A 14,689-nucleotide genomic window follows, 5' to 3' on the forward strand; every position below is an offset into this window, starting at 1 on the left:
GTGTGATTGCGTCAGCCAAGCTTGAACCTTCATGCGCATGCTTGAGTTTTTTCACGCCTGTTGGTTGCGTCATTCGCCTGTAAGCAGGCTTTGTGTGAGCACTGGTTCACCCTCTCGCCGTTTTTTTATTGCGAATAAATGTCTGAACGATTTGGAGCTTCGCTGCATCAATTTTTTTCCAGAAACTATGAAAGACCTCCATGTGGACACCGTTCAAAAAATTAATATGGCTTTCAGGGATGATTTTATGGGGATTAAACAGATTACGGAGTGTTACTGCCGCTTTAAGGATGGCCCACAACTCCTGAAACAACTAGTCACATAGTCACATATCTCAAAGCCGTCCTGTGAGACCAACACCGAGGTGGTTTTGTCCCGCGCCATGAGCGGCACGGTGGCGCCGTCCTCCGCTTTTCTTTCCATGAAAAAAACTCCTGTAACAGTGGAATGTGCTGAAAAATTGCTGATGTCCACGCCTTCTGCCTTTTTGTGAAAGTCAGACGAGGTCTCGGATCAACAAAGCCTCACGTTGGAAATGATCTGGTTGTTTCAGCGAGGTGTGAGCATGTTGATGGGCACTGGGAGCGCGGCGCGCTCTCAGGAGTTGTGGGCCGCCCTTAAAGTGGCAGTAACACTCCGTAATCTGTTTAATCCCCATAAAATCGTCCCTGAAAGCCATATTAATTTTCCGAATGGTGTCCACCTGGAGGTCTCTCACAGTTTCTGGAAAAAAAATTGATGCAGCAAATCTCCAAATCATTCAGACATTTATTCGCAATAAAAATCCGCAGAGGGGGGTGGACCACTACTCACTCAAAGCCTGCTCACAGGCGAATGACGCAACCGACAGGCGTGAAAAGACTCATGCATGCGCATGAAGGTTCAAGCTTGTCTGACGCAATCACGTGTGATTCAAATCCATATGGTTTTTGAAAAAAATAAAAAGGTCGGTTACTTTTCTAATAGATCTCGTATACTCATGGGATTGGAACCTTGTCACATAATCACGTGTCAGTCCTGACTGACTTTAAATATGACTAAATGTTTTGGGGATGACTGGGTATTAAACAAACAAATGTTTGGGATTTAATGAGTGAGAATGTTATTAATGAACTGTGTCATTGACAATGATGTACAAAATATTAAAATCACCTATATCTGTTGTCTTCTATGTTTCATTTATAATAAAATGGAAATTAACTAACAATAATCAGTAATTGAAACATTAAACATGATGTGTATCCCTCCATCTGGAACCAAATGTTTGCCAGAATAAAACCTGGGGGGTGGGGTTCAGGGAGGGGAGTCAATACGACCCAACACCAAGATATATTCAGCAGGACACCAAGGACATATTTAAGGATATAAATACATATTTAAATGTCAACAGAAACCTGTCTGTGATATTCATGTTTTTGGGTCTGTGGGCTTTGAGATCTAGACCTCCCTGGGAAGAGCTCATGGAGTCATGACATCAAATGTCATAGGTGTTTAGTGACGCTGATGTCTTTACAGGAGGACAAAGGTCAAAATCTTTGGGGACTGGGTGCTTCCTGTCTGGTTGTGAGACTTTGACACAAAGCAGTGACCAAAGGATGTCTTGGGTACCAGAGGCCTCATGGTACAAAGGCTGCGTACGCACAAAAACATGGCGTATGTCTGTCTCCACACAAATGTTCAGATGTGTCAAAAGTGAAACAACTGTGGAAATGTGTGGTGCATCACGCCGAAATCCTGGCTGGTGTTTGCACATTTCTGCAATTATTGTTTCACTGCAGACACATAGAGGTGATGGTGGGAACCATTAATAGTGTGAAAAAATGAAGTCGTCAGAGTGACGTGCACATCAGAAACTGATGACCAATTAAGACACCCATGTGTTTGCAGTTACAGTAGTGTTCAGAATAATAGGGGGGATGCCACAAGCAGTGTCCAAGAATGTTGATATACAGTAGTGTTCAGAATAATAGTAGTACTGTGTGACTAAAAAGATTAATCCAGGTTTTGAGTATATTTCTTATTGTTACATGGGAAACAAGGTACCAGTAGATTCAGTAGATTCTCACAAATCCAACAAGACCAAGCATTCATGATATGCACACTCTTAAGGCTATGAAATTGGGCTATTAGTAAAAAAAAAAGTAGAAAAGGGGGTGTTCACAATAATAGTAGCATCTGCTGTTGATGCTACAAACTCAAAACTATTATGTTCAAACTGCTTTTTTAGCAATCCTGTGAATCACTAAACTAGTATTTTTTTGTATAACCACAGTTTTTCATGATTTCTTCAACATCTGCGAGGCAATAATTTGTTCGTTTGGAACCAAGATTTTCCTCGGTTACTAGTGTGCTTGGGGTCATTGTCAGTCAGTGAGTTTGTCAATTGTCATTGACAGTCATTGACGACTTGTCAGTCAGCACTTTCTAATAATCAACATGTCAACACTTTATTTCCTTCAAACTGACAAACAAACAAATCAATGCCAAAACTTTGTTTTTTAAAACAAGTAGAGTTGGGTGGGGCCTGTCCTTTTTCTGTCAGAGTGTTATGGTTTTAAACCCCAGAAACTGAGTTGGACCTCAAAATGCAGTGTAGCCGAGACACACAAGAGGTAAGTGAAAAACAAAAGATTGTATTCTTCTCCAAATGAGGTGACAAACAGAGGCTCCAAAATCACAGCACCAAAAATAAGTGTCTTCAAAGACAAAAATTAAAAAACGTCCAAGTGACCAAAAACACAATTAGACAGAGTGCAAAAAGACCATAACATAAAACTACTGTCCAAAAGAGACAGCAAGGACACTTACAAACAGTTTGAGATGAGGTGACTGGCAAATGTGTCAAAGCACAACTGAGCTTCACAGAAAACAAACAGCCCACAACAAGAGAGCAAACAAATGTGATTAAATACATTTGGGTTGATTGAGCTCAGCTGTGAAGAATCAGGAAGAACCAAAGCATGTGAAGATCAGAGGAAACACAGACTGAGGTGCACTGAGGTCTAACAGGATGAGCACAGAGATGAGTCCACTGTCTGAGGCCATAAGAAGATCATTTGTAACCTTCACTAATGCTGTTTCTGTACTATGATGAATTCTAAAACCTGACTGAAACTCTTCAAATAGACCATTCCTCTGCAGATGATCAGTTAGCTGTTTTACAGCTACTCTTTCAAGAATTTTTGAGAGAAAAGGAAGGTTGGAGATTGGCCTATAATTAGCTAAGATAGCTGGGTCAAATGATGGCTTTTTAAGTAATGGTTTAATTACTGCCACCTTAAAGGGTCCCTGACACGCCATGACATTTTTACATATTCTTGAAGAATAAAAAAAGCTTTTCCCACATGTTGTCATTGTTTTTTTGTTTTTTTTTACCATAAAATTACACTGAACAAGTATTTAGATGTTTCGTTACCCATCTGAGAATTTGAATTTTCCACCTCTGAGTTGACCTACTTTTCGCTGGAATGGATGTGACGTCATGTGAGTAACTGTCTCGCAGTGCTGCTCTGTAGATTTAAGTGACATATCGATTGTTTTTGAAGAAGATGAGGAAGTTTCTGATGAAGATATTAACGGTGTAAATAATGAGCGTCTCCAAACTGTGTATGTTCCAGCAGAACGTAACAGAAAGAGGATGAAGCTCAGCTGTCAGCAGCAGCTTTGAGGAGGACGATATAAGCTGCTGAATGTTTGATGACTCACCACTTTCTTATAAATGATCATTTATTCCTGGCACGGTGTGTTTGTGTATGAAAAAATATTTGAGCAGCACAGCGTGCTTAAATTCAGGAGTTTGTTCTAAAATCACTTTTTCTAAAATCACTGAAAATAAAGTACATTCTGTATATATTTAATCATGCCACTCGTGACCGAGTCTCGCTGTTGCAGGGAAATTTCTGCAGTCTTGGCGGAGATGCAACATGGTGGTGAAAATCCTCAATGTGTCACACAGCTAGCGAGTTTCTCGATTGTGTGTTTGGATGCAGATGTCCTTAGAGTGGCACACTATGCCAACATGATGGTCCACAGTACGAGTCAGCACATGAAATAGTTAGAAAGTTTCATTTACATGGTTTATAGTAAAAAGTTAAAAATATTCAAATATAAAAAGAATGAACTGTTGTTTTGAACATCAATCCATGCTATTTTTTTGTTGCAGAAAGTATCATCATATCGCATATCGGCAATTTGTGTGGTTGTGCTGGGGACACTTGGGAAGGCACAGAAGGTTGCCACTACCAGCTTTTGTTGTATTCAAAATAAGGAGCACTTTTCCATCACCATCGTCCGACTACACTGGCTTCCAGTTTCCTCCTTTGGAGTGAGGGGTCGGGCTCAGCGGTGGTACCTGGTCCACTTGGCAGCATCAGCCTCAGCTTTGTCCGTTCACGTTGGCTGCTCAGTGGAGGAGGATCATTGGTAGGGATTTCTGCTCGGTTTGATGTTTTGTAGATCTAAAGAACCTCTTTTGCTGTGTTGCTCATACAGACTGAATAAAATGTTTTTTAACAAATTGGAAAACACTTCTCATTTGAATGAAACAATGTGAAACTGATGTGAAATTGTATTTTTATTCATTTTATCATGCTATATAAAAATATACAAATAACAATCTGTTTTTTTTTTTTTTTCATTGTCCACATATCACATGTTGGATCTGTGGCAAACTTTCTCAATCCTCCTCTTTTCCACTAAGGAAAGTATATTCTGAACCGTGGTCTCTCTTGCTTTGTCTGCTTTTGTTGTCTCCCTGCATTTTCATTCAAATGAAGGGTTGCCACCAAAGTCCTAAAACAGAAGTTAAAACAAAATCAATAAAAACATTGCTTATATACATTAAAAATGCTGTTTGAAAGTTAGGGTGTTACTGAGATAACATAGACAACTTACCAGCAAAGCTGACTCTGATATGAGAAGAGACTCGATCACAAGTGGAATCAGCTGACTGTGTTCACATGAGCACCTAAAGAAAAGAAAAAAAAAACAGAACATTGACATTTTTATGTTTTCCAAATATACATATGCATGTAAACTGAATAGCCTGTTTTTTTGTTCAGACGTCTTCAAAGTAGATTCGATGTGATACAATTTATGATTACAGATGTTCTGTATGTGTATTTTAGACAGGAAAGTCTCCATTTAGCATAAACATTTTTCTACAATATTATGCCTGATAAAATTTGACAACAGACATAGAAGTAAATTTCTCTTTTATTTAGTAATCTTTTTTTCCCCCATCCCATGTGGGTCTACAGCTTTTCAGATAAAGATTTGCAATCATTTGCTTTGAATAAAAAGTGAAGAATTAGCAATCACAAGAAACTGACTTAAAAATGATTAAATATATACAGAATGTACTTTATTTTCAGTGATTTTAGAACAAACTCCTGAATTTAAGCACGCTGTGCTGCTCAAATATTTTTTCATACACAAACACACCGTGCCAGGAATAAATGATCATTTATAAGAAAGTGGTGAGTCATCAAACATTCAGCAGCTGAGCTTCATCCTCTTTGTTACGTTCTGCTGGAACATACACAGTTTGGAGACGCTCATTATTTACACCGTTAATATCTTCATCAGAAACTGTTGGAGTTATTCTGTAGATACACTGTTTTATTTTATCATGCATGTTTTGTGTTCTCTGCTCTGGTAGAATGTAGTTCTCTCTGCTCTGATAAAGTGTATTGTACTGATGTGATGGGTGAAGGTTACTTAAGATATGTGACATGACGTGCTTCTGCAAGTTGTGGTATCTCTGTGTGCACGCTAAGCTCTTTTTCAGGACATGTGAAGATGACCCAGGCAGAATGCAGCCATAAGCGGAGCAGTGAGATAAAGAATAGAGAATTGAATGTTCCAACCACAGTGTGATTATGATACATTAGTCCTTGTGTCAGAAGAAGTGTGATTAATCGTTAGATGTCTTAAACACATCTTAATCGAGCCCAAGATTAAAAAGGTTCTGAAAGTCCTGAATGTATTGTGCAATCAGCGGTTCTGCGGCAACAGCTCACGCGCTATCACTCCTCCCCTTAGGAGCTGTACCGCCCATGTATGTAGGGAAGTCCTAAATAAAAGAGCAGGAGCGCAGGCCAGACTTTAGTGTAGCTTTGGTGTACAGCCTGACTTGCACTCCTCGCGAGCTAAAATTGACTTTCTGTCTCACTGGTGTTTCTTGACTCTGTTTGTCTTATCAAGGTTTTAAGAATGTTTGGAGGCAGAAAATACCCAACATTGACTCGGGGCTCGTCCGGGATCTCAACAATACCGGAGGTGTCCAGCGGAGGTCGTCAAGTCCAGACGTAAATCCTTGGCCAAGGTCCGATCGATTGATCGTGTCTGCAATTGTCGACCGCCGTTGGCATCGTCTGGTCGACGAGATTTTCCCGAAGAAGACAGACAGGAAGTCGAGTCAGTGAGTAAAATTTCTTTGTGACAGTACTGAATGAGTGGTGATCAGATCACATAAACAGTTAAATTCGCAAGCGATGATACAGAATCGTCTGTTAATGAAACACAGTTAAACTCTGTAAGGAGGTCGGACTCCTCTACGATGGCGAGGAACGCACGTAGTTAAATTCCGAAGGAGGGTGCGGACTCCTCTGTTTATATACGTGTACCGGTAGGGGATAAATGTGATCACATAAACAGTTAAACTCCGTAAACGATGGCGTGGAATCGTCTGTTAATGTAAAAGCAGTTAAACTCCGCGAGGAGGGCGGACTCCTCTACGGTTAGCGAAGGACGCACGTAGTTAAATTCCGGAAGGAGGGTACGGACTCCTCTGTTTTAATACGTAAAGGAAATACCGGTTAGAAATAAGTGCACAGTGAAAAGGCAGTTAAACGTCGCACGGATGGTGGACTCCCCTAATGCAGGACATTAGTTAAATTCCACGGGAGGGCGAGCTCCCCTGGCCTAAGAATACGCGTACGGTTATTAAAAGTGTTTCTATGTATTTGTGTAAATAAAATAACTGTGTGTGAGTGTAATAAAGGTGACTGAGTGAGAGTGTGGAGTCACTTCGACTCCCCTCTATGAAAATCTCACAGGAAAGTAAGTAGTAAGTTTTGAGAAGAAGCAAAGGCAAGGCCTTCCCGTGCCCTCCGGGGTGGCGAAAGGGAACACACTTCTCAGAATAGTTGATTACTACCCTGTGATTGTAACAACACCAGTGGATTAGGACCCTGTAGGGGCAAAACCATCACTGGTCTAAAACGTTCTGAAAACACAAAATGGGTAAATCTAACAGTAAAAATGAGAGACCTAAGTCCCGGGACGATCTAAAAACAAAAAATTGGATATACATGAATAAAATTGATCCAAATTCAACAAAACACTTAGATAAGTGGATAAAAGATCATGGATTTGATGGACGCCTGCAGAAAGAGTCATTAACTAAACTAAAGAACAGTATTGAGAAAAAGTGTGGAACAAGTAAAAAAAAAAAAAGAAGGTCAAGGTGAAATTGTAGCATGGGAAAGAGAAGTTGAGAAACGAAAGAAGGGCCTTAGAGAAGCAAAGGAAAGACAGAAAGAAACAGTAAATGATAAGAAGGAGCAGGGGAACGTGATGTTTCACAGACAAGAAGATAATGAGACAGGGCCTGCGGCTCCAAAAGTAGAAATGGTAGTAAAATTGGATACTACAAAACACAGTCAGCCAGAAGCTGAAATAAAGGAGAATAAACTCTATCCAGATTTACCACAGGGACAACCCCCATCATATGTAGACCCTACACAACACGTCATGAGAACACGATCCAAAACACCAAAAGATGAAGAAAAACAACCTGGACCATCAGCCCCACCGGCTGATCAGGAACCAGGTGGATCAGGAGTCTATCCAATGATTCATGTGGCAAATCCACATACGTCAGGACCAAGAACCATTCTTGTGTACCGAACTTGGACACAAGCAGACGTTAAGGCAGCTGTGGAAGGTGTAACTCCCCCACGAGAAGATGTAGCCCAGTACATTATTGACGTAACCGCTTTGGTTAAATCCTACAATCTTAGAGGGGATGAAGTTCAACAAGTCATAATGGCAACTGTGACAAAGGATTGGGCTGATGTAACAGGAGATTGGGATCCTGCAGAGGCAGACCACACTCCATTAGCCCATGATAGTCAGGAATTGGAAGATCGATTGGCCGCACTATTGCTGAGAATTAAGCAGAAATACCAGCAGAAGTCAAATTACACAGAAATAAATCGCACAAAACAGAAAGATGATGAACCATTCGAAGACTATCGACATCAAATGGAAAAAGTTTTTAAAGTGCACAGTGGTCTTCTACCACTGAAAAATGATAGCGTGTATGAACAATTGAAAAATGCACTCCATGCCAACTCCAGATCAGATATCCGAGCATGGGTAGACAAACACATGATAACGTTCCCAACAGCTGGGTTACAAGAGTATGTAGACCACGCCATATACGCAGAAAGAAATCTGAAAACAAAAAAGGCAGCCCGCTACTGTATATACAAATTTGGCCCAGGCCTGGCAGTGCTCTTTGGATCTGTCGGAATTGAGACAAACTGAACAATTATTGGAGGAAGGTCTGATGACCTGTGAAAACACAGAACATGTAGTAATGATGTCACCTAAAGATCTACACATAACTATACTATTCACTCCACGAAAGGATGAAAGGTATGGAGCAGGATTTCTGAAAATTCCATCAGAATTACAGACAGTAGCACACCTATACACAGACAGAAAAACCACCTCTGTGTGTAGTGTAGTGCTGACCCAAAGTGCAGACAAATGGTACAGAGGAAAACCTGAGGCTGTGCCGCATATTTCACTGATAAGGGCAGACACTCAGTCCTGGAAGGACCTTGGAGGAATTGTTAAGATAGCTGAGGAAGCAACTGATTGGCATGAAGCAGATGCAATGTCTGTGTGGGATTTCAGTCCATCCACAGGCTTGTATCGGAAATACAAGTTTGTAAGTGCTTGAACGACACCGGTGATACATGAAGTAGATCTGGATGATTGAAATTTAACAACATCTGTGTTGTTGACACAGGAAGATGAGACTTTATTGGCCAAACTGCCTCCTCATCTCTGGGTGAAAGCACCCACAGATGTAGGACTGTTGAAAAATATTCCGCCAGTCAAAATTAAGCCACGATCTGATTGGAGACCACGGATCAAACAATATCCATTAAAACCTGAAGCAGAAAAAGGAAATGATGACTTTTCTAGGTATCTGTAATTATTGCAGAGCCTGGATTCCATGTTATGCAGAGATGGTGCAGAAATTGCAGGATTTAATACTCTATACCAATGGCTATGACAAAATACAGCGGAATAAAGAAGCTGAAGAACAGTTTACAGCTCTTAAACAAGAACTTGTGAGTTCCACAGTATTATCTCTGCCCAATTATGCCAAGCCATTCACTCTCATGGTGGACACAAAACGGGGATTCATGTGTGCAGTCTTGCTACAACAACATGGTAATAAAAATAAACCAGTTGGCTATTATTCCAAACGTTTGGATACATTCTTATCGCCTGCCAGACAGACAATGAACCATTAATAGATTCTGACCTTTTATTGGATATGCAAAAACAGGCACAAGCGCAGGAACGACATTTGTGGTTGAAAAATGGGGCAACCCCAAACCCCAAAGGACTTTATTGTATACATAACAAACCCATCCTACCCAAAAGCTTATTCAAAGCAGCTGCAATTGCGACACATGGGTGTGTCGACAGGGGGGATGGTATATATGGTAGACCAATACTTTACTACCTATGGATTTAATTTATACTCAAAAAATTTTTGTAAAGCCTGTGTTACCTGATTGAAACACAACCTGCAGGGAAGTATAAGACCCCGGAGAGGGCAATTCCCAAAACCACAGTATCCTTTTCAAATTGTTCATATGGACTTTATTGAACTAAATCGATGTGGACCTTATCAATACTGTCTAGTATTAATTGATGCCTTTTCAAAATGGGTAGAAATTGTTCCATCACAAAAAGCAGATGCTTTAACAGTAGCAAAAGCACTGTGTAAGACAATTATTCCGTATTATGGAATACCAGAGACATTGTACAGTGATAATGGAACACATTTTGTAAATGAAGTTGTACAAAGAGTAGCAGAACACATGAAAATTAAGTTAAAACATCATTGTGCTTACCACCCACACAGTGCAGGATTAGTGGAAAGGACAAAGGGCACAATAAAAATAAGATTAAGGAAATGTATAGAAGAGACAAAACGAACCTGGATTGAATGTTTGGACCTAGTAAAATTGTATATGAGAATAACACCAACACCATCAGGGTTAACACCATTTGAGATACTTTATGGACGACCATATCGTCTACCAATTTTGACATGGATACTAAAACAGCAGATGAGGAACAAACATTAGCAAATTTTATGAAAAAGACATTAACACAGAAAGAGATAACTTAAACACATTTACTGCCGAATAATTTTGATCTTCCACAGGACGGCCTTCCAGTAGTCTAGCCAGGAGACTGGGTGTTCATCAGAGTGATTAAGAGGAAGAACTGGTCCAGTCCTCGTTGGGAAGGTCCATACCAAGTGCTGTTAACAACACCAACTGCAGTAAAGATAGCGGAGAGATCAACGTGGATACATCACTGTAAGATACAGCGTGTGTTGGCTGCCTCCACAGTGTAAGGGGAAGTCTGGCTACAAAGGGAGTCTATTTAATTAGCAATAGATTGTCTCAATGCCAGTGAAGCAGGGAGATCCTTGCACTATTAGGTGAGGTTGGTTAACAACACTGTATCCTAGCAATCATGACTGAACTACAGCAGACCCCGGAGCGGCGTGCTCAGCGCCGCCGCTGCCGGACTGTTGGTAGGGCAGCCGGTTGCGTTGTGATCTTAGTGTGTTTCGTGCTCCTCGGATTCCTGGCCTGGTGGTTGACCCAAGAATTGCAGCTCACTGTGGACCGAGCCAGAGAACAACGCAAGCAACGTCAGAAGAGGTTTATTCATAATGTGAATGAGACAGATGGACACCCTCATATATACCATACTAATATGTGGTACAGATATGTTCATTTATTGGCTATGGAATTACGTTACTAATTGTTATGTTTATTCGCAAATACCTATATCCTCAACACACCCAGCTCTGACGGCTAAACCGTACCCTGCTAGGGTGACAGAATGTCTTATCATACGGATGCATAATCAAACTGTATTTCGGGGGCAGCAGTTCTCAGCAAATCTGATAAGATGTAACACCACTTGCCTCAGTGCAACCACTTATATGATAGGGATTTCAACAGAGGACGTACAAGCGTGCCCAAGTGCTGCTCCATTGACTAGACTGAAGGGAAACGCAAAAATATCATTAATAAATTGTCATCACAACGGCCATTCCCGATTTGCTTTTAGGGGACAGGGAATAAAACTGTAGGTAAAATTAAGAAACGTCTGTGTACCCAAACGTATGTTTTATCAAATAATTTAAGCCTAACCAAAACATAATATGTGGATGGTACTTATCTTCATCACATTGGATGGGGATGTAATTATACAGGCTCCTGTCCATGGGGAACGGATGAATCATGTGCTTATGTTAGTAAGTTTTTGCTACCATCTGTAAATGGTACTCCGGTGTATGATGACATCTATTGGCTTTGTGGTTCCAGACTGTACATGAGTCTCCCACCAAATTGGGGTGGTGTGTGTGCACCTACCCAGGTGACTGACCATACATAGGTGGTAGTGCCAAGGACCTCCACAGAGAAGAATGGCAGCACCAGACGGAGGAGATTGATATACCCAGATGTGTTACCACATGATCACATGTGGGGCTCAGATGTACCAAAGGACCAAAAATTGTGGTCTGTAGGAGATAAAATAGCACATTCATTGTTCCCCTGGATAGGAGTGGGAAAAAATTCATTAATGATTGAAACTCTGAATTATCGATTGGGTCTGTTCATGAATGTAACTGAAAAAAATAGTAGCAGCTCAAAACACTGAAATAGATGCTTTACGTACCATGGTGATGCAAAATCGCATGGTTTTAGACTTGCTTACTGGTTCACAGGGAGGAGTTTGTGTTCTGCTGAACACAACATGCTGTACTTTCATCCCAGACTCCATTCATTCAGTGGATATGCAGGACGCATTGGAAGAGCTGAATAAACCTCGTGATGCAATGCATAAAGACACCCTAGCCGTGAACCGGTGGAATCCCTGGTCCTGGTTGACTTCAGGACCATGTTGGCAGTTACTATTGAAAATGGTGACACCAGTTATTATAGTCCTAATTCTGATTGGACTTTGCATGTGTTGTGTGATCCCTTATATCAAAACAATGGTTGGCAAAATGGTGTCAAATACATTTGTACAGTGTAATCTGGCCTTCCAACAAACTATGCCAAAATATCAAGCATTGAAACAGTCAGACCTTAGTGGAGAAAACTATAATGACTGTACTGAGAATTATGATGATATTGAAAAGCTCACAACTCCAGTTCAAGCTTGAACTGTTGACGTGATGAGTTAACACACTCTTAGCCTATGAAGCTTTAGCTGAAAATGTAATAAAGACAAGTGGTGTAGTCGAATAATACAGATAAACGGTTCATTTATACCAGTCAGCCGAAGTGACGTGTGGTGGTGGTGTGGAGATAATAGAATTTTTGACAGATTGCCTAGGAATGTGTCAGGCTACTGTGCTTTAGTGTCCCTACTCCTCCCAGTAAAAGCCATTCCCATTTTAGCCAAGGACTTGTTGACGCACCTAAAGTCTGTGGTGCCTGAAAATTGCAGCTGAAAATCTGAATAAGAAGTGGTTGCTTAGTAACAATTGTTTACTTTTAGGTGAAGATGTAATACCGTTGGAATGCATGATAAACAGAGGGGAATGTTGGAGTTATTCTGTAGATACACTGTTTTATTTTATCATGCATGTTTTGTGTTCTCTGCTCTGGTAGAATGTAGTTCTCTCTGCTCTGATAAAGTGTATTGTACTGATGTGATGGGTGAAGGTTACTTAAGATATGTGACATGACGTGCTTCTGCAAGTTGTGGTATCTCTGTGTGCACGCTAAGCTCTTTTTCAGGACATGTGAAGATGACCCAGGCAGAATGCAGCCATAAGCGGAGCAGTGAGATAAAGAATAGAGAATTGAATGTTCCAACCACAGTGTGATTATGATACATTAGTCCTTGTGTCAGAAGAAGTGTGATTAATCGTTAGATGTCTTAAACACATCTTAATCGAGCCCAAGATTAAAAAGGTTCTGAAAGTCCTGAATGTATTGTGCAATCAGCGGTTCTGCGGCAACAGCTCACGCGCTATCACTCCTCCCCTTAGGAGCTGTACCGCCCATGTATGTAGGGAAGTCCTAAATAAAAGAGCAGGAGCGCAGGCCAGACTTTAGTGTAGCTTTGGTGTACAGCCTGACTTGCACTCCTCGTGAGCTAAAATTGACTTTCTGTCTCACTGGTGTTTCTTGACTCTGTTTGTCTTATCAAGGTTTTAAGAATGTTTGGAGGCAGAAAATACCCAACAGAAACTTCCTCATCTTCTTCAAAAACAATCAATATATCACTTAAATCTTCGCTATAATCACGCACTATCCGTGTCTGTCGTATTGGTAAACAGAGCAGCACTGCGAGACAGTTACTCACATGATGTCACATCCATTCCAGCAAAAAGTAGGTCAACTCAGAAGCGGAAAATTCAAATTCTCAGATGGGTAACGAAACATCTAAATACTTGTTCAGTGTAATTTTATGGTAAAAAAAAAACAAAGACAACATGAGGGAAAAGCTTTTTTTTATTCTTCAAGAATATGTAAAAACATCATGGCGTGTCAGGGACCCTTTAAAGTTAAAGGAATACTCTTGACTCTTTGTCAGCCTGGCTACAGTGCTGAAAAGAAACCTGGGGTTGTTCTTATTTTCTTCAGTTAGTCAAATCAAATCAAATCAATATTATTTATATAGCGCCAAATCACAACAAACGGTTGCCCCAAGGCGCTTTATATTGTAAGGCAAAGCCATACAATAATTATGGAAAAACCCCAGCGGTCAAAAACGACTCCCTGTGAGCAAGCACTTGGCGACAGTGGGAAGGAAAAACTCCCTTTTAACAGGAAGAAACCTCCAGCAGAACCAGGCTCAGGGAGGGGCAGTCTTCTGCTGGGACTGGTTTGGGCTGAGGGAGAGAATCAGGAAAAAGACATGCTGTGGAAGACAGCAGAGCTCAATCACTAATGATTAAATGCAGAGTGGTGCAAAGAAAGAAACACTCAGTGCATCATGGGAACCCCCCAGCAGTCTAAGTTTATAGCAGCATAACTAAGGGATGGTTCAGGGTCACCTGATCCAGCCCTAACTATAAGCTTTAGCAAAAAGGAAAGTTTTAAGACTAATCTTAAAAGTAGAGAGGGTGTCTGTCTCCCTGATCTGAATTGGGAGCTGGTTCAGTTCAAAGTATCCAATCTTTTTATTTTTTGCAAATCCATATGGATTAGTGATGAGTAGTAAGATGTCCTAGCTTTACGGAGGGCTTTTTTTTTTATAGAGCAACAGACTCTTTTTCCAGGCTAAATGAAGATCTTCTAAATTAGTGAGACGCCATTTCCTCTCCAGCTTACGGGTTATCTGCTTTAAGATGCGAGTTTGTGGGTTATACCACGGAGTCAGGCACTTCTGA

This window comes from Thalassophryne amazonica, chromosome 10, assembly GCF_902500255.1.
Source record: "Thalassophryne amazonica chromosome 10, fThaAma1.1, whole genome shotgun sequence".
Taxonomy (NCBI): domain Eukaryota; kingdom Metazoa; phylum Chordata; class Actinopteri; order Batrachoidiformes; family Batrachoididae; genus Thalassophryne; species Thalassophryne amazonica.